Source organism: Erpetoichthys calabaricus, chromosome 6 (genome assembly GCF_900747795.2).
Source record: "Erpetoichthys calabaricus chromosome 6, fErpCal1.3, whole genome shotgun sequence".
Taxonomy (NCBI): domain Eukaryota; kingdom Metazoa; phylum Chordata; class Cladistia; order Polypteriformes; family Polypteridae; genus Erpetoichthys; species Erpetoichthys calabaricus.
The window spans coordinates 57285767-57305921 of record NC_041399.2 but is presented as its reverse complement, the minus strand read 5'-3'; positions in this window follow the sequence as shown (position 1 = coordinate 57305921).

The following is a 20155-nucleotide window of genomic DNA, read 5'->3' as shown; positions in this document are numbered from 1 at the left end:
TTATAAGTGCAGATGCATATTCCATAAAGTGCAGATGCATGTTCCAGTCAGTATTCAGAGTGAGTGCAGGTACAGTTTGTGTGTGAGTAGTGCAATGTAGATGTAGTGCAATGTAGATGTAATGTAAGTGTGTGTAAGTGTTCAGGTGTTGCTGTTGAGGAGTCGAATGGCCTGGTGGTAAAAGCTGTTCTTAAGTCTTGTAGTCCGAGCAGCCAGACTCCTGTATCATCTGCCGGACGGTAACAAGGAGAACAGCTGGCGTGCTGGATGGCTGTGGTCCTTTATGATGCTGCTTGTCTTACGCAAGCACCGATGGAGGTAAATGTCTTCAATGGCAGGAAGACTCTTGCCCGTGATGTGCTCTGCTGCCTTCACCACTCTCTGTAGTGATTTCCGGCTGCTGGCAGAGCAGCTCCCATACCAGACGGTAATGCAGCCCGTTAGCAGACTCTCGACCACACTCCTGTAAAAGTTTGAGGTGATGTTGGCATTCATGCCAAACTTCCTCAGCCTCCTCAGGAAGTAGAGCCGCTGGCGAGCTTTCTTGACCACAGTGTCTATGTGAAGGGTCCACGAGAGATCCTTGGTGATGTTTACTCCGAGGAACTTGAAGCTGTTGACCCTTTCAAATTCTATGCCGCTGATGTAGATGGCGTGGTGTTCTCTGCCTTGTTGTTTTCGATAGTCCACAATCATCTCCTTGGTTTTACTGACGTTAAGAGACAAGTTGTTATCTAGGCACCAATTACTCAATGCCAGCACCTCCTCTCTGTAGGCCGTCTCATCGTTGTCAGTGATAAGGCCTATGATGGTTGTGTCGTCTGCAAACTTGATGATGGTGTTTGTGCTGTGTTTTGCAACACAGTCATGGGTGAATTAGAAAATCTATTGCTTTCATATAAGTTGTTTGAAAGGATATATATTTAAGTGAGTTACAGCAAGTTTGGGTATTCTGAGATTATGGGTATTGTGGATAACACCTCTTATTTCAGAAGCTATTTTAAAGCTGAATGAGTTTCATTAGACTGAGTGGAAAAAGCAGGAGGGGGACTGGATATTTATTGTGATTATATAAAGGTGAAAAATGGAGCACAATACAATTAAAACTAAAATGTGCAATCAAGACATCGAAATGTGGACTGACTTTGTCCATGTCACTTCAGGAAAGTAAGTTACATCATCTTGGCTGAATCAACAACAATAATGATTCACTCTGTACCAATATCTTAATGATGAAGCAATCTGAATGCTGCTGAATCTATCTATTGGTGCTTCTGTAAAATTTTAATGTACACTAAAGTATAATCTATCTATCTATCTATCTATCTATCTATCTATCTATCTATCTATCTATCTATCTATCTATCTATCTATCTATCTATCTATCTATCTATCTATCTATCTATCTAAATAAACTTATAATACTGGAAAACCAAGTATAGGCAAGTGGGTATCACTATTATAAAAAATATTCTGTAGATGGAAAACAAATGTTATAGCTTACATTGTATCAGTCAAACTGACCTTTTGTGTAGATTAAAAATAGATTTAATTTTCATATATGGGATATATTGATGCCTTGTCTGTATGTTTTTCGTGCCTTCCATTAAAAGCTATCAGGATATGCTCTCGCTCTCATAGGTCTCATAATGAATGGTTTGTTCTTCATGAATTTTCCATATTTAAAAATGCATTGATCGGGCTGGAGCTTAGCCCCACAGCACTTGGCACAAGGCATAAAAATAGTCCTAATCAAAGCAAACGTCCACCATAGGATACGTAAGAAAGTCTGCAAAATAATAGTTTTTAAATTAGGAACAATGAAAGTACTTAAAGCATTACAACGGCACAGTATTTATTTCTGCTGCTTCACAGTGTCCAGGAAACTGGATTAAAATGTGTGTATTCTGGTTTTTTGTCTGCATTCTAAAGCCTAGAATGGATTAGTTGTTAAATGAAATTGATTAAGTGTAAGTGACTCTGAATGGATGAGGGAGTGTATCTGCTATGTATTGGTGTTACCAGAATGGGGACTGATCTCAAATGGATTACACAAGTTTATTATAAATAGACTCATTCATTTATCCAGTGTTTAAACCTTTATTAATACATCATATATCCACATCCAAACAAACTGTGGCAGGTCAGACTCGTTACTTAAACTCACCTTCTAGCATTTGTAGTGGCACACTTTTTGTAGCCAAAAACATCCTAAGGCACACCACTGCTTTACTAACCACAAACACATTACATCTCATACGCATGTTCAACTGTCCGAAGGAGCGGGACTATCAGAGAGGCCAGTAAAAAAAAGCAGCTCCGAGATCAGCATTCGCAGTCACAGAACTTAATGAGCATTTTACTCGCCCTTCTCTGCCTCAGCAGGAAGTCGTATGTCCACTGTTCACCAGCTTTTTTGGGGCTTGCTGGCAACCACATGGCCAGGTAGATACATCCAATGTGCTGTTGTGTAGCTGCTTTAAACCCAGCTTCTTCAGGTAGTTCTGGCCTCCTCAGACAGGTCTCGACCACCTACAGAGCTTGTCCCTCTCAGGTTCAGACTCAAGTGTGCTACAATATTATTTCCACAGCACAACTAGTGTCATGCACGCGCGCTTCGGAGGCAGTCAACAAACCCGCGGGTGAGTAAAAGATCACGAGATGAAGGGCTACTGAAGGGTACTAACCTCTTTCTCTCTCTTCCTGCAGAAACAAAGATGAGAAATAAATGTCCGTACTGCTAGAGCCAAAATTGCCGACTTGTCCTTCCGTCCCTCCCGGATGACATCATGTTCAAGTTGAAGCCATGATATCACTTCCCTTTCTTAATTTCCTGTAGCCATCTTTAGTTGTGTATAAATACCCCTATGTTTGCACTGTTATTTTGTCGAATGTTTTGGTTGTTCCCTATTTTGAGATGACTTTATTCTGACCTGTCCACTGGATATTATACGGGGCGGTTCCCCAAATGTTTCTGCAACTGGCTGTCATATTTATTTCTATTACACTAGGTAGCTCTCACGGTGCCACCACTGTGCAATGGCACACTGGTTGAACAATTCTGGATGTGGGATGTAAACAGGAGTGCTTAAAGAAAAGCCCTTGCAGACACAGGAGAATGTGTAAACTCCACAAGGATTGTGCCAAAGCCAAGATTTGAACCCAGCCTCATATTAGCGATGTAGCACCACTAAACACTGAGTCACACTATCATAAGCTTACTGTATATACTAAAATGCTTTTTTTTCATTTTATATCTGTCATTTAACAACCTCTCAGCAATCTCAATTTTTATGCTACACCAAAATTATTATTAATCCATTACAGGAAATTCTTCAGAAAAACAATGTGGATGTTTTGTTTTTTCTCACATTACATACTATATATTCATGTCATCTGACAGAGAAGTATTTCTTTTCATCTCCACATCTGACAAAAGTTCAGTGATATGTGTCAAGTGCTGACTTTAACAAAACTCTTTAAGTGTGGAAACTACAACCGATAATGAAAAGAAAGAATGTGCCTTATGTGTACAGTACTTCAGGAAATGAACTAAGGATAGCAACTTAATGTAAGGCTCCACAAAATGTCTTCTTCATATGTGTGGTAAGATTTCATCGTAAGTGTGACATTCCACTAAATAATTTTATTTTTTTTTCTTTAAATTTCAAATCTATTGGTATTGCAGGTTTTGAATGAAGGTATAGAATATATTTTTAATATCTTTGATAACAGCAAGTAGTGAAATATTCCACTTACTGTATTTTTAGTCACAGTTTATTTAAATGTTAAAAGTAAAGTCAGTTACTTATTTGTTGTAAATACAAATGCACTTTGTTTTTTTTTGGAATTTTTATCCTGGGAAGCAGGAGATATCTCAGTTTCATTGGTAAAGTCCCCATCACACTGCATGAATTTTCTAGCAGTTTTAAGGCAGAGACTTCATTTAGATAATCTTATAGAGTTGAGGGTTGTCGTGTAGTTTGACATCCCCAGTGACTCAATCAAAGCAGTCTGTGACTTGTCCTGGTAAAAACAAACAGCAGTGGGCTTGTGCACAAGCGATCGCTTATCTGGAAGTACAATGCATGCATTACAGCCACAAGGAAAGGAAATATTGGGGTTGTGCAAAAAGGGATGCCAATCTCTTTGATGATTCATGTTTTTCATACTGTGCCACAACTGAAAGAGGAAAATAAAAGGACCAAGATTTAGGCTGAACTCGCTATACCTGAAAAGCCTTCGTGTACAAATTGTCACTATTGCAATACTTTGGAAATTTAAAGTGTGCTGAAAGGTCATTATGAAGTTATGTAATTTGTTATCCTGTGATTTCTAATTCTGCAATCTGTCTCCTCAAGGAGACGCGATTCAGCAACTGCAGTCATCAAGTCTGATATCCCTGCCAACTGGATATCATATAGTGTCTTGCTTAAACTACATTCAAGGTCCCTGATACTGATTCATTGCTAACAGACTCATGCACAGGTATATGACCAGAGTGTCTGGACTGGGTCAGCCTTCTCCTGTGAATATAGAGAGGAAACAAACTGGGATACATTGGACAGCCAAAGGAAGGATATTCCGGGGCACTTCACCATTCCAGTGGGTTTGAACATAGGGTAGTAGTGCTAATTCATAACCAACGTAACATAGAAAAGAGGTAGGATCCACTGGATTCAACATAAAAGCTTGATCATGAAAGAGTTAGCACTCAGGAGTGCCTGTTCAAAAGGCATACAATGATTGGCAGCAATCAACTAGATGAAAGATTATGCAAAAGAGGTTGGACTGAAAATCTAAACTGTCAGAATATGCCAGGAAAGGTAAGCTATTATTTCATTTATTCTCTTTTTACAGATTAACTCCCCCATCTCTTGGTATACCCGGCATTTCAAATATCACTAGGTGGTGTAAAAATAAGTAAGCAGAATATAATAAACAGTTGGAGACCAACTGAGTACCAATTTAATAAATGAGGTCAAACCAAAACGAAAAAAAAGGCAACAATAAGGATGTCTCAGGTCCTTGCATGTTGTAGGAACAAAATACTTCTCTGTCACAGAATTCTCACGGTCTAAGCATGAGCATGGTCTAAATGGGCGCAGACTTCCATTACCTTGAACTAGCATCCAAGGCAGAAGGGTCAAGAACTCCGGGGTCCAGAAGTGAAATTATGATCAATCGTCTGGGAGAATTTCTGGTCTGTGGCAAAAAGAGAAGAGATTGTTTTTACGCCTGCCATGTAGTCGACTGTCTTACCTTGATAGAGCCTCTTAGACTCTCACCAAGCACTCATATGTCACAACAGTTAGAAAAATCTACCTTCATGTACAAATGTATAGTGCTTTAGAAATAAATGTATTTTTATGTTGGGTAGAAATTCTCTATATGTTTAAATTAAGACTGCGAAAAAGGAAACACATATTACTAAAATACTGTCAAACGTTACTGTAATGATACTACAGTTCTTCACTTTTTCATATTTTTATGCTTATTAACTTAATTTTAGAATTACTGTTTATTTTTATGATTATTAGGGTGTCTGCATTTTGTGTTTGCCACTATTTTATCTTTGCATGATTGCAGCCATATTTTTTGTAGTTGCTATAATAATAATAATACATTTTATTTATATAGCGCCTTTCCCATGCTCAAGGCGCTTTGCCTGTTGTCGGTCATGTGACATGGAGGTCAGGAAAAATTTTTTCATCAAGTCCAACTTTAAAAATGGTTCAACAGGGCCAGTATTCTAGCTTTCGAATAATTTCTGCTTTTAAATTGCTTGAGAAAAAATTTGGTGTTAAGGATCTCTGTTTGGGGCGGCATGGTGGCACAGTGGTAGCTCTGCTGCCTCGCAGTAAGGAGACCTGGGTTTGCTTCCCAGGTCCTTCCTGCATGGAGTTTGCATGTTCTCTCCGTGTCTGTGTGGGTTTCCTCTGGGTTCTCCTGTTTCCTCCCACAGTCCAAACACATGCAGGTTAGGTGCATGTTCCTAAATTGTTCCTAGTGTGTGCTTGGTGTGTGTGGGCTGGCACCCTGCCTGGGATTTGTTTCTGCCTTGCACCCTGTGCTGGCTGGGATTGGCTCCAGCAGACCACCGTGATCCTGTGTTAGGATATAGCGGGTTGGATAATGACTGACTGGCTGATCTCTGTTTGTTAGTTTTGTTATGATCAGGCTGTTACTTAGATTTTGACCTTTGAATTCTGAATTAAATTTAGATTTTTTTACATTCAGTGTTTTTTAGTCTTCCTGGTATTTTCCACCACCTTTTCCAAAGTGATCACTAAATGTGAAAACCAGGATGAGAACATTGTCATCTACAAATAACTTTGGAGACAGTAAGAGCTGAATGGTTTTTTAAGTAGTGTGTGCTGGAAAATGGAGTAGTGGCCACTTTACTATTTATGTAATTTATTTAGAATTCAGCAATATACATCATGATGTTGTTTTATTACTAAAAATCATAAATGCACCCAGTTTTCTGGCTTAATTTTTATAAATATTTAGTGAGTTACAACTCAAAAACAATTTCAGTTTATTTGAAAATGTAACCTTGCTGGTGTGTTTCAAAAGTCAAAAATATGCAGAATAGTTTTCTATTGTAATTTAACACTTGTTTTCTTCTTATTTTTAAATGTTGTATTTTTAATGACTACTTACCATAAAAATTCTTTCTCAATGAATTTTTACTTCTTTAGCCTAGAGGTAACTACAAATGATATATTCTTTTTTTATTTAGTGAAATTCAGAAATATAAAGATGTTTATTAATTCACTGGGGGGCCCATTTCTACTCAAATGTAGTAACAGGAGGGAGTTTTGCATATTTAGAAGCAGATGTCAGGGGTAGTGTGGAGATGGGGGAAGTTTCCATGTTGGCACAAGGTGACGGTGGCTGTAGCAAACACACAGTCGGCAATTGATTGATTGATTGATTGATAGATACTTTATTAATCCCAAGGGGAAATTAGCAAGTGACAGGGGTGAACTTTGTGGTAGATACTCTTTTCAAATATTATTTGGGAAAATTAGCTAAGTTAATGACATGATAATCATTTTTCCCCACTTCTTTCTCTTCCAACACTTATACTCCTATTCTTTTCAAGGCAGCTTCTAATATTACAGATTATAAAAGCAAATGCTGAAATTGCAGATTAAAACACAGTCTGCCAAAAGCGTAATGAAAAATACCATCCCAACGTCCATCACCTGCACCACATGTAATATGTGAACTGTCATCCAAAACCCTGGGGCGTTAGAAATACACATGTGAAAACTGTAGCCAAATAGGAACTGGTGCTGCACAGATTTGTGCAATTGAGAAACACATCCAGGAACTCAGATACTAATTTGATGACTAAATACATTGTTTCAAATATGAGACTAAAACGTTCACCATACTGCAAAATGAAACACTTGATGAGCTTGGACCAAAAAAAAAAAAAAAGAATATTACAGCAATCTAAAAAATACAAACAGAAAAATTTGAAAAGTTAAAGAGAGAAAGAAAAATAAATGCTAGTGGAACTAAATTAATCAGGAAACATTTATTTTCTTTTACTAGGGGTCTTGGCCCCCTGCTCGCTTCACTCGCCAACCCCCGGGCGGGCGCTATGTGCTAGCCGCTTTGTGGCTCTGCCGCTCATGTATGGGGAAGTGGATGTAAAATTTAAACATTGCTACTTTCATGGGAATTGTTACATATGCATAATAGAACTATTTTACATTATAGCGAGTAATTAACCATAGTAAAAAAGAGCAAAGCGTAATAAATCAAAAGAAAATGATGTTTCGTTAGAGGTATTCATTCCATTATACATTTTCAATCTGTTTGGCTTTGAAATTAACATGCAAATACTTTTTAAACTTACACTTTTACTGTAAAACTTCAGTAAAAAATATTTGGAATTAACTTTTCTTCAATATCACATTGAATTTTGATTCCGTGTTTGGACTTACATTGTGACAACGCAACGTATAACTGCCCATGAGTGGAATATCGCTTCTTTCTGTCTAATAAATAAACTGATTTTTTCAAATGTTTGTCTCTGTGATTTTTAATTGTCATAGCAAAAGCTATTCTAACGGGAAACTGTAAACGTTTTAATACAAATGGCATTTCAAGATCTCCTTTGGTGTCTAATGTTATCCGCAGAATATGTACTACCTTACCTTTCTTGTCACCTGTTAAAATTTTATATGTTAAAATTGTTCAACCAATTTTCAATACAACTAATCTTGTCCAATTGCATAGCCCATCAATCATACATAAATTACGCAATAACATTACGATACATCCTTCTTTCAACAGTAATTTCGCCGGTGGAAGACCAGACGGTATTAACGGTTGTAGATATTCTACAAGATATTGTTAGTTGATGCTTTCATCTTCCGCGCTATCACCACCAACTTTTTTAGCATAGTCTATTGATATTCATTTAACCAATTTACCCTGTAACTGATCACCAATTTTTGTGTTAATTCGTTTGACTTCATCGTTTCTTGTTGCTAGGATTGCCCATGTACTCATTTCTTCTGTTGATAACCCTTTGGGATAAAATTCAATAAGATTTGGACACAATAAATCTATTTTTATTGGGAACTTAAAGTGAGGAAAACGTAAAAATTTATAAGAGTTGAGAGCGAAGAACTGTGTCTGACAAAAGCATTTACGTGAATGAGACGTGAGAGGACCATGGGCCGTTAACCGGAAATGGTCAACAGGAAGGCCAGACCCCCTCTACCAAGTTGAAAAAATCTCTTGGCAATAATCTCGTCTCGTCTCAAGATTACTCAAGAGGCTACTCCAGTTAGAAAAACAACAAAATACAACTTAAGCCTCACAGATAGTCAAGAAGTTGTTGAAAATGACTCAGAAATAGTAAATTAACTAAATATAGTATGTATGTAACCTACATATTTATACAGTAAGATATCAGTCAGAAGTAAATATAAACTCTGAATTAACAGGCAATGAAACAGAAGAGAAATGTGCTCTTGATTTGTTAAAAACTAATTAAACTCCTGGGCCTAATGTTATTTTATCATTGAAAGAGTGCAATTAGATAAAAAATGGAATTATGATGATTTCATAAACAAGTACTAAAAATATTAAGGCTGTAACTTGGCTATGAGAAAAGCCTGTTGACTGGAAAGTTGCCATTGTGAATTAAGACAAAAAAGTTTTAGGTTATTAATAAAATATTAATAATATTACTTTATTGTTTATTTATACTCTAATATGGTTAACCTCTATTTCATGCAACATTATGGAAACTATAATCAGAATTAAATTTGTCTACTTTTGTTAAAATAACATACTAAATAACATGTTTTCAAAAGAAGATGATCCTGCCATACTGTATTTATCTTTGAACATGACACTTAAATTAAAGGGATACGAATTACTGAGTGTTTTGACAGAATGGAATTGGCAGTGAAAAAAACAGGTAGAAAAAAGGTCAGGAGATACTCAACATTTCAATTGTCAAAATAAAGAAAAAAGCCACAGCCAACACTCTAAAGGAAACCAAGAAATCAAAACACAAACCAAACACATAAAGTACTATAGCCCTGAAACAATTCTCTTTAAAAATCCAAAATCTTCAACTCTGGAAGTTAGCACATCATGTCTTAAATACCCTCCCAGAACTGATGTCACACAGCACCATTTATTTTTAACAAACATGGCCATCAATGTGAAAAAATAAACCAAACTAGCATTGCCTACCGGACAAAAATAAATAAAGAACGGAATTTGGTCACATGTTGTGATTGAGAAGATCTTTACAAAACAAGTACAAAAGGTAAAATCTACACTGTTCAAAACAAGAAGAATGAATTTTATTGTAAAAAAATGTAAATTGCTCCTCAAAGACAAAAGAAAAATTAATTATAAATATAAGTTGAGCAACTATGCCTTACAAGATGCAACCTCCAATATATTGATGCAACATTCCCATCTCATTCTCATGTGCAGAAGCAATTCAAAAAGGCAAATAAAATCTTTGTTTCAAATATTATACTTCTTTCAGAAAATTCACCACTTTTCTCAGAAAATTACTGCAATTATAAATGCTTTGGAATTCACATTTATTCCTTTTGTTTGCTTTGGAACAACACAAACAAGCGAAGAAAAAAGACAAATCTGATATCATCAAAGACATGCAGGGGTGCCAATATTTTTGGCCTTGAGACATTATGTTCACATTCAATAATGCACTAGCAAGACCATATCAGTGGTATAAAGTGCAGAACTGGTCTCCACTGGAAGACACAAAGCCACTGTAGAAGTTGCTCAGAGAAGAATAACCAAGTGCATTCTTGTACTCCAAGGCTCCTCTTATTTTGACACGCTAAGAGAATAAAATACTTCAGTAAAGGACACTGCACAGAGACTTAATCAAGTCCCCAAAACTATAAAAGTCTATTGAGCCATCAGAAATCTTCTAACTGAATAGTAAGTCATGTACTTTAGGGACAACAGTGGAAAATAAGGGGAAATGCATTGAACACAGACGTCAGAAAGCACTTCTTGTTTTATAGCTTAGAAATTGTGCTTCATCATTTCATTATCCTTGATATTAGGTAAAATGCTTGTTCAAGGACAAATGTAAATACTATTATACTGTATGTAAATGTAAAATATCAAATCAGAGAATATTTCTCTGCAATGCAGTTTATAGCACACTGTAATTAGATAGATAGATAGATAGATAGATAGATAGATAGATAGATAGATAGATAGATAGATAGATAGATAGATACTTTATTAATCCCAAGGGGAAATTCACATTAAATTAAATTCTCAGATTTTATTGACTTATTAATTGTAGATTAATTAATTCTTAATTATTTTAAAATTGTTTAATTCATTGATTATTATACTGTATTTGTTGAGGACCACACCAGGCTTAACCTAATTTATCTTGGATTCTGGTTGAGGGTGAAACATTAAAACAAATCATAGATTAGTCCAAACATTTACTGTAATTTTGTCATATTTCTTTTTTGTTATGCCATATTTAATACATTGCCTTCAAATAGTCTATTGCCAGTCACTGGTTCTGGTTATTTAGCATTGGGGAAACAAGATTTTATTTACACAATTTATTACATTGAAACATATCATTCTAATATTATTGTAAGTTTTTTTTTTCAATGCCTTGCATTGATGGATTTTAAATAAGATTGGCATGAAGTAACATGGATTGAATGGCTTGTTCTCATCAGAATTGTTCCAAAATTCTCATTTTCAAGAATGAACACTATTCTTTAAACTTCAGTCAACCAAAACTAACAATTAACAACTAATTAAAAATAGTTTGAAAAGTTAAAGCAAATTATATCAGTGAAAGTTACTTTACCAACATTGTCAGTATGTGGTTTAACAAATACTTAATGGCAGTAGAAAAAAGACTTCCTATCATTCTTCTAATTAATTATGTTGCTGGTTTTTCTTTGGCAGTCCAAGTAATTGTGCACCACACAGGCCATTTCCTTGGGTAACGAATAGTAAACAAACCTTATAATTACAGCAATCATAAACCCATTCGAACCATAATAACAATCTCCAGCTGATAGTCTGGAACTTTCTTTTGCAGATTTGAGACAGTACTATTAAGAAAGTCTAAGAGTGTTATATTATTTCTGAATTCTTTTTAGGAACATGTACCTTTTAATTTAACACTACGTTTTCAGCAGAAATAATAGTGAAGCTAGACCTCAAGATGGCTATCTGTTAAATCAAACACAAAAAAGTAAAGTCACAGATGGACAGTTTTCTTTTGCTGCTAAGGCGATTCTTATCTTGCCAACAGAAGGCTCCAGATGAAAGTAATGGTGACGCTGCTGAGGTATGAAAACACTTAAGTAATCTTATATGATAATACCCTGTCTGTTAACTGCTGCCACAGAGAGTTGTTCTAGTTAGTAGTCAGTATATATTGTACATACAAATATGGCACATTTTTTGCTTAAGCTTTCATTAAATAATTTTTATACTAAGCTCGGCATACATTAAAAATGTTCAACAGGTTACTTTAGAAAACTTAGTATATAAAATAGTCAAGTAAAGGACTTCAAGTTCCCCAAACCCTTCCCTGCTCCTTGCCATCCCTGTTTAATCATACTAAGCAAAATAAACAAAACAATGGCTGCTATGAGCACAAAATGGAAACAAATGGTCCAAAACAAAGAGAGAAGCCGTCAGGCTTTGTGAGTCCGAGAATTTAGGACACAAATTAGGAATTCCATCCTGCGGTGTGTCCTATTCAGAATGGAACACCTCCTTCCAGTGGCTGTAGGATTTCTAGGAGGAACTGGAAGGGGCAGAGTCAGTTGCCCTTTCTGGGAATCTTCTTAGTACTGCCGACTAAACAAAAGAAGACAAAGTTAGCACCAGCGATCCCAGGTAGAACCTTAAATGAGCCCATAAATAAATAAATTTTATTTATTGGGCGCCTGTCCAAACACTCAAAGTCACCTTACAAAGAATTAAACAACAATAAAATGTAAATGGGAACAGATAAAAATAAAATCAACAGCAATACAGCAAGAAAAAAGTAACAAACTTACAACAAATTCATTGACAAATAATACAATCATATTTGATATACTAATTTGAAAAGGTGTATTTTAAGAATAGCTTTAAATTTTGTTATTGCATCTATTTGGTGAATATGAACAGGGAGAGAATTCCACAGTTGCACAAAGTTTAATGTGTGGCACAGAAAGTAAAGAGTAATCTAAGAGTACGGGATATTTGGAAAAGATCAATAAGATAGGTAGGAACAAGATTGTGGAGAGCTTTAAATGTTAAGAGCAGTATTTTATATTATATACAGTAGTAGACAGGGAGCCAATGAAGTTGGAAAAGAATCAGTGTAATATGAGAGGGAGTCAAGCTAAACCTTAACAAAACACATAATGTAATTTCTCAATGTAGTCTCCACCCTTCTCAATACCTTTGTGCCACCTGCCTGGAAGTGCCTGGATTCCAGCAGAATAAAAGGTTTTGTCTTGTCCGTGCAACCACTTGTGCACCCAAGTTATTGTCAAACACTACATGCCGAGGGGTACTACAGTCATTAGTGCAAGTTACTGTGACTTGCTGGAGACCCATGTGAAGTCTGCTGTTCAATCCAAGCTGTGGGGACTTCTGTCTCATGGAGTCCTTTTGCTGCAAAGAAAATGCGCGCCCATACACTGCTAAGAACACCAAAGCTTGTCTGGAAAAACTGAAGTCTGAGGTATTGCCACGTCCTCCTTATTTGCCAGATTTGGCACCGTGCGATTTCCACCTTTTTGGACCGCTAAGAAAACATCTGGATGGTCATTGATTCAAGACAGATGATGATGTGAAGAAAGCGGTGCACAAGTAGTCGCGAGGACAAGACAAAACCTCTTTTTCTGCTGGAATCCAGGCACTTTCAGGCAGGTGGCACACGTGCATTGAGAAGGGTGGAGACTACATTGAGAAATGACATTATCTGTTTTGTTAAGGTTTGTTCCATTTTCCAACAAATCCCATTTTTTAACTTTAGCTTGACTCCCCCTCATACGTTCAGTGGACTTAGAACGAGTGATTATCATAGAAACAGAATTTTGTATAACTTGGAAATGTTGGACAAGTTTTTTAGGGGTGCCAGACAAAATGGCACTACAATAGTCAATATGTGAAGTAACTAAGACATTAACCAAAAATTCTGTACTATGTTTTTTCAAAACTGGACAAAATCTAGAAATATTTCAAAGATGAAAAAAAAGCAATCCTAGAAACATTATTTATTTGGGAGGGTTATCTTACTCAAATGGCATTTTGTGACTGACATTGTGGGCATTACCTGACCTATGTCATCAGTTAGACCCCTCTCATATTTTCTGCTGTCCCCTAAGAAATTTACCTTTATGTACAGTCCCAAAGCTACAGTTTTCTTCTTTCAGTCTTCCACTGCATTTTCCAATTTCATTTCACTCAGTTTCTTCAAATTTGTTTATGGCAGCTTGAACACCACATCTTAAAAATCTGGCTTGCTGATTATAGACTTGATAATGCAAAGCTATGATTACATGTCTGCCAAATTGTGTTAGTTTAGCCATTTCCAAATCTTTCCTTGAGGTACCCCAGTATTTGTGGTTACCATCCATTACATCCATTTACTTAATATAATTGCACCACTAGCACGCCTGATTTGGCTAATCACTACCTCATTCACTTAAATCAGGTGTGTTGTTAGTGAAATTTCACAAATGCTGTACATGGAATGGTTGTGGCGCCTCAAGGAGACATCTGCGAAACAGAATGATGTTGTTCAGGCCACCTAACAAGACATCAATAAGCTTTTGGAAAACACAAGAAATTCTTGTTACTTGTTATTATATTAATGCTTATTTGTATAATTTAGTGTTATTAAGAGAAAATAAACTCTGCCCTTTTTGGGGGGGGGGGGGGGGGGGGTGGGCATGAATATGTAAATAGTGGGACTTAAGCCCTGCAGATTCTCAGTGGTATTAACTGTGCCTTTAGCAGTAGAATTACTCTTAAAAAGAACAACGGCAATTGCAGCACTCATGAAATGAGCCATGGGACAAAGAGACAGGCAATGATAGAAAGAGCACAGTCAGACTTCTTTCAAAATGACTGACAGCTCTCAGACTCTTTTTTCCAAAACCAATGTTGATATATGCTCTTTTACAATATGTGTGCAATCTCAAGACACAAATCAAAGCTCAAGAACATTATTGTATTGAAAATTGAGGTAGTTTGTGATCAGTGAAATTCACCCAAGAGTTTTTGCACCGAATATGATGTGTTTGCTGAATATTTTCGCCAGGATAGGCGAATATTTTTTTCCAAGCACTTCATAATGTTTTGCAATCTCAAAGTGACATCACAGAGCTGTAGAACCCTGTACAGAACTTTTACACATGCCTAGTGTAAGATCGATGTGTCACAAGCACACAAGGCAAAAAATGCCATTTCAGCTGCTGAGATGTGCTGAAACCACACTCTTCCACAACCAAACAGTGCGGTACGATATTTTTCCCTGCCTCTAACTGTACTTGTTTCTTTCATTCGCAAAATTTTAGCCCCCCTGGCTGTTCAATTGCTGCATTTAAGACATCAATGAACTTAACAAGGTACAAATATGTCCCAAAGCCACAAAGGTTGAGAAACAATGCCAGATATCCATTACACCTGCATTAAAAAAAAATTAATAAAAAACTTGTAGTATTATTAGTTTTGCAAATGGATATATAACATTAATCCCTGTACACTGGCAACACAGCACCACATGGCTAATTATGTATGGAATTTAGCCATGGGCTCAGCAACAAGTTTAAAACAAGTCTTAAAGGAGCCCTTCCCCCATCAAAAAAACAGAGCACACTTCAAAAAAATAAAAGCAAAAGATGTATTACTATTTGCAAGGCGTTTCTTTATTCTTTATGGGAGCCAAAAGTCTAGGGCATCTGCACAGATACACGAGAAACAAAAAAGAAATTAGCGCTGTGCTCAGAACAGCAATGGCAAGTAATGGAATGAGCCAGACCCACGGTACTGCTTTGGGGAATTTCTACTGTGTGTCCTAAGAATGACACCCTCTTGGTGCAATGACCTACTGTATATTTTTTACTTATTGTTGGCATTGGCTGTTAGTTGTATTTGTGTTATTTATTCTGTCTGCGTCTTTTGTTGTTTGAAACACGATAGTACAGTACTTATCAATGCTGCTTCACAGCTCAGATCACATATCCATAATAACTGGTCCAGAATTTTTGACAGACTATTCCATAACTCCCAGGGACACTTACAAGACTAATCCACTAAAAACTAGCTCAGTTCCCCCTTCTCTATTGACTTCAATGCATTTCAAGCAGTTTGGTGAAGTTCACAAACAGTTTTGTGAATTCAGCTGGGTTCACTCATCACTATTTGTGAGTTCATGTTTGGTTTGGTTCCCTGTGGACACAATTTCAAAATCACAAGAACAGGCATATTTTTTTAAATTAGTGAAAATTGTTAATTTAAAAACACAATTTTCAATGGAAAATTAATGTATAGTATGATTGCAAAAAATAACTATAATATGAAAATACCAAACTTATCCTTTAAGACTTTAGCAGAGAACTCAATAATTATCCACACTTTTGTGTGGAAACATGATGTGTCTGTGGTCGCAGTGATAAAGTTTTGACCTTGATCAGTTGGTTTCTCTTGTTTTCTAGGAGTAAACATGGCTGTTCCACTCTCATTTTGCAGCAAAGAAGAGTAGCTAGCAGTGATATGCTTTTTATGGACTAAAGGTATGCCAGGACCAAAATCTATAGAAGGCATTCTGCACAATATGAAGAGAGTGTTTTAACAAGGTGGAGTGTTTACAAATGGATTGAGAAGTTTAAAAATGTTTAGACAAGTGTTAAAAATTAAGAAGTAGTGGAACATCTGTACACCTCCAATGCCAATGACAACATAGGAGTATGTATATACCATGACTTTGGCAAAATTATGTTTATGAGGAGATAGTGAAGGGTTACATCAACATTTATCTGCAAAAAGAAAATTTATTTCCACTGTTAAAAAGAAAGAAAAGGTTAGAGACACTGCAACTATATAGTCTTCATCAGGTGTATAGTCAAACCTGTTGTGTCTCTAATCTACTTTTGTATATTTTTGGCAGCATTTCGAATTTCCCTATAGGAAGGGTGATCATAAAGGTTTATTCCATGAAAAAAAAATCACCTGTAAAACCAGATAAGTTTTATTTTTTCATTAAAATTGCCATGAACACAAACACATAATAATGTTATAACATGGACAAGGCTTTTTTATGCAACAATTTGTCTTGCTTATGTCACCACTCTTCTGTAGTTGATGTGATGTCTTCAGCACTGCCATAGTATATCCCACAATGGCAGCTCCTGAGATTGGTGAAGCCGTAGTAGGTCACATAGAACCAGACTAGGTCTGGAGAATAAGGTGGATGGGACATTGCTTTGGATTGATAGCTTCACAGAATTTCCTTTGCAATACACTAAGTGTGAGAGGGGGAATTGTCCTGAAATAGAAGTGGGATCATTGACAGCACTACTCACCACTGTCACATTGGTTGACTGCAACAAACGGCAAACCATCTCAGTTTAAGATGACCAATTTATGTAGGTTGTTAGGGGTATGTTAAAAAAGTCTGGCCTTGATGCTGACAATCTTAACAAATTCCGGCCTATTTCCCACTTACCTTTCCTGTCAAAAGTTCTTGAGCGTGTTGTAGCTTCCCAACTCACCAATTACCTAACCTCTAATAATTTGATGGAACCCTTTCAGTCTGGTTTCAGGGCGCGGCACAGCTGTGAAACTGCTCTGCTACGGGTAACCAATGATTTGCTTATGGCAGCAGACTCTGGACAAACTAGCATATTAATTCTGTTAGACCTCAGTGCAGCATTTGACACTGTTAGACATGACATCCTACTGTCCAGAATGGAGAACATGCTGGGTATCTCTGGCACTGCCCTCCAGTGGTTCAAGTCCTATCTGACTGATAGGCAAGAGTTTGTTAGTCTTGGCAAGAGCAGATCCAGCTCAGCGCCAGTCACACAAGGAGTCCCTCAGGGCTCTGTCCTCGGTCCTCTGCTTTTCTGTATTTATATACTTCCCCTTGGCCATATTATACGTAGTTATGGATTGGGTTATCATTTTTATGCAGATGATACTCAGCTCTACTTCAATGTTAAAAGTGGAACTTCATCAGAGCTTTCTCAGCTCACAACCTGCCTTAGTGAAATTAAAACCTGGATGGAGCAGAACTCTTTAAAATTAAATTGCAATAAAACTGAACTCCTGCAAATTGGGACTAAAATGCAACTTAATAAAATGAGCTCCTTCCCAGTCCATCTTGGCAGTGATCTCATCAGACCTGCCTCTACTGTAAAAAATCTTGGTGTCATTTTTGATTCCTCCCTCACTTATTCCGCCCACATAAATCACATTAAGAAACTTTCTTACTTTCACCTCCGTAACATATCCCGTGTTCGCTCCTTCCTCTCCTTCTCTAATGCTGAGAAACTTGTCCATGCATTTATCACATCCCGCATCGATTATTGTAATTCCCTACTGGCAGGTGCCCCTTCTAATCTTATATCACAGCTCCAGCTTATTCAAAACTCAGCTGCAAGAGTCGTTACTCGAACCAGCAGCAGCGAGCACATCACACCCATCCTGCTCCATATTCACTGGCTCCCTGTGCCTTACAGAATCGAATATAAAATCCTACTAATAACATACAAAGCCTTAAATAACCTCGCACCAAACTACATCAGTGACCTTCTCCATCACTATGTGCCTGCCCGCCCACTAAGGTCCTCTGATTCTGGTAATCTTGTTGTGCCCCTCACTAATCTACACTCCATGGGTGACAGGGCCTTCAGCTGTATAGCGCCCAGACTCTGGAATGACCTACCGAAATTAATCAGGTCAGCTGACTCCATGAATTCTTTTAAAAAACAACTCAAAACTCATCTGTTCAGGAAGGCTTTTAGTTCTACTTGACTTTATTACCTTTCTGTAAGTTTACTTCTCTGTCAAGATGCTCATGTAACCTGTATGTGTGTGTGCTAGAACATCAATTATGTTGTCTGTTTTTTTTTCAGAATTTACTGTCTTAATCTTCTTTATTTATTTATCTGGTTTGTACAATGCTATAAACTGTATATTTTGCCGTTCTTTATTATATTCTGTAAGTGCCTTGAGCATGGGAAAGGCGCTATATAAATAAAATGTATTATTATTTTATTATTATGTAATCAATATTGACTTCTTCTTCTTCCTTCGGCTGCTCCCGTTAGGGGTTGCCACAGCGGATCATCTTTTTCCATCTCTTCCTGTCCTCTGCACCTTGCTCTGTTACACCCATCACCTACATGCCCTCTGTCACCACATCCATAAACCTCCTCTTAGGCCTTTCTCTTTTCCTCTTCCCTGGCAGCTCTATCCTTAACATCCTTCTCCCAATATACTCAGAATCTCTCCTCTGCACATGTCAAAACCAACGTAATCTCGCCTCTCTGATTTTTTCTCCCAACCGTCCAACTTGAGCTAACCCTCTAATGTACTCATTTCTAATCCTGTCCATTCTCGTCACACCCAATGCAAATCTTAGCATCTTTAATTCTGCCACCTCCAGCTCTGTTTCCTGCTTTCTGGTCAGTGCCACCGTCTCCGACCCATATAACATAGCTGGTCTCACTACCGTCTTGTAGACCTTCCCTTTCATTCTTGCTGATACCCGTCTGTCACAAATTACTCCTGACACTCATCTCCACCTACTCCATCCTGCCTGCACTCTCTTTGTCACCTCTCATCCACAATCCCCATTACTGCTGTACTGCTGATTCAACTCTACTCCTTGCATCCTCACCATTCCACTGACCTTCCTCTCATTCACACACATGTATTCTGTCTTGTTCAATATTGACTACACTCTCAATACTGTAGAAAAATTGTGCACATCATCTTTTTAGTACTGGCTAACAGCCTGAAGTTCCTAGGTGTTGGCAAATCACCATGCTTCTACTGTTTCAGTTGATTCTTAACTTTTACTCTTAGTGATGGACAGGTTTTATAAGTTAAATCAACTAAATTTCTCCCAGCACAGATTCATTAGCTTCATGGAACACTGGAAGTGAAGTGATCTTTCATTCCAGAAGGCAACATTCTGAGCACCTAACATGCATAATTAACTGTTCGTAAATAATGGATTCAACCATCCCATGACTAATCCCCATAGTGTTTGTTCTGCTATGCTCCTTACTCTTTGATTCTCCATTATGATTCACTCCGCAATTTCAACATTTTCACCTATCCTCAATGTCCATGGGTAGCCAGACCTTAGATCATCATCAAATGACACCCTGCCACAATAGATTTCTGCAGCCCATCCTTTGACTGTGACACATAAAAGGCAGTAGTCCTGGTACATTTTGACTATGTGAAAACAAATCTCTAAAAATATAGGAAACCATTTATTGGTCAATTGTAGATATTCAGTTCTTTTGTTCCCATTTTGACTTAAAAGTATAAACCATGCAAGCTTGAGATTTGTTTTTTATATGTTTACGTACACAGGAGCTAATTTTTTGCCTTTTAGAAA